The sequence below is a fragment of the Protopterus annectens genome, chromosome 12.part0, assembly GCF_019279795.1.
Source record: "Protopterus annectens isolate FY-2018-M chromosome 12.part0, PAN1.0, whole genome shotgun sequence".
Lineage (NCBI taxonomy): Eukaryota > Metazoa > Chordata > Ceratodontiformes > Protopteridae > Protopterus > Protopterus annectens.
Genome location: NC_056746.1, coordinates 1,181,119,748 through 1,181,121,677, shown reverse-complemented (window position 1 = coordinate 1,181,121,677; position 1,930 = coordinate 1,181,119,748). Strand labels below are relative to the sequence as shown.

The 1,930-nt window shown below is 34.7% G+C and overlaps 1 protein-coding gene across 1 annotated transcript in view; it reads right to left on the bottom strand.

Annotated features, from left to right (window-relative positions):
* LOC122816266 (glucagon family neuropeptides-like) overlaps nucleotides 1-1,325 on the bottom strand; it is a 74,305-nt gene extending 72,980 nt beyond the window's left edge. The window contains exon 1 of the mRNA XM_044089003.1: nucleotides 983-1,325. The gene's annotated coding sequence lies outside the window, so the exon portion shown is untranslated. The remainder of the gene's footprint in view (nucleotides 1-982) is intronic.
* Nucleotides 1,326-1,930: the final 605 nt, after the last annotated feature.

The following is a 1,930-nucleotide window of genomic DNA, read 5'->3' as shown; positions in this document are numbered from 1 at the left end:
ACATTTTATGGTAAAAGAATGATTGTAGTTGTGACATTCTAGCCAGTATGAATAGTTAGAATATTTTTAATGCCTTTTAGATGAAATTTATTACAGTGTTCATCACTGCCCAAGGAGGAGTGTCATGCGATGAGAATAAATAGTAAAAAAAAAACTCCTGACACAATGTCTTATTTCAGGATAGGGTTTCTTGTGTAGAACGTGGAAGGAAAGACATGGTGAGATGAAGGAATGCCACTTTGATGTGATTGTTTAAGAAGCTTCAAGAATGAAGCCTGATGGTTTCCATCTGTGGATGCATGTAGGTTCTGAATAGAGATGCACAGCAGCATCCAAAGGAAAGCACTTTATCTTGAATGCAGCTCTCTTGCCACTGAGAAACTTTAAAGTTCAAATCCCAGTACTTAAGTGAGTTGTCGGAAGACAGTGGAATAGTGCAGGGATTGTATAAAGTGCAACAGTGTCACATGTTCATCAAGGCATAATTAATTAATATTACAATTGCAATTTCCAAAAAGAGGCAGTCATGGAGGACATTGCCTTGATTTATACCACACCACCTGACAGACCATACATGATGCTCTGTGATAAGCCAAGTATCTAATAAGAGTGGCATGTGATAAGCCATGTGTCTAATGAGGATGACATGAGATTAGTCATATATCTAAAGAGAATGGCATGTGATAACTCATATATGTTAGAAGGATGGCATGTGATAAGCCATGTATCTAATGAGAATGGTATGTGATAAACCACTTATCTAATGAGAATGGCGTGAGATATGCATTTAGTGAGAATGACAGTAAGTGATGGTTATTATGTATGTTCTTGAGATGGAGTAGAGAGAGAGAGAGAGAGAGAGAAAAAAACAAAGCGGCAATGCTGTAAACATACAAATTCTGCACAATATCTAAAAACTCACTAATCAAAATGCCATTTACAATAATAATAATATGATGCCTGTAAAGGCTTCCTTACTCACACTGTTAGAGTCTTCTTGGGAAACTGTCTTGTATTTAAATGAGCTGTAACAGTTTTTGAGAATCTTCGATGTTTGTTAGGTCTTAAAATGTTGGAAAGTCGCTTCTTTGTTCACTGCAGAACACAGGTCATCTCTGTAGTCTTCCAGATATTTATCAATCTTGTAGTGAGACGCAGGAAACAGTTTTATGAGCAGTTAACTGCAAACACATCAGTGCCTCCAAACCTTCTGAGCTTCTCTCTCTCTCATAGAAGCAATAGTAACACCTTTTTATATAGCCCAAACCCACTTGCAATGTACTTGTCTTCATAACGTCAGCTGTTTACCTTCATCATCCTCATCAAACCATTTTAGAAGCAATTTGGTTAAATGACCTTTCCAAGTGAGGATTAAAAAAAAACAGAGAAGACTCATCAGAGCTTTAAAGTGTTGTGTTAGATTTGTCTGTAATAAATAACATGCCAGATTACTTTCTGACAATGCTAAACAGGAAACTATTGCTTACTGTAAAGAGGTAAAACAGAATCCTTTAAAGGGCTTCTCGTAATCCGAGAAAGATAGAAAAATGAAAACTATTAACACTATTTGTATTTTTGCAGTCTTTTTATGTAGCTAACAAATATAAAAAAGGATTTAACATAAACAATCAGAGTAGTTTGGAAATCTTTTTATGCAGCTAACAAATATAACATAAAAACAAAGGATTTAACATGAAAAATCAGAATCTCAAGCCATGAGATGTTATCTATTTGGTTTTCTTATGAGCTTTTAAATTTATATACTTTAATTGTCTGTGACATGAATGATAATGCCCTGTTAAAGAAAGGAAGAGATTGTAAATTTAAGGTTTGTGAAAAATAAACATGCTTCTAACAAATGAATACAAATGATTCTGCAAGTGTTAACAAGTAGCTAAAGCAAATAAGGTTTATACAGCAGCAAGATTCC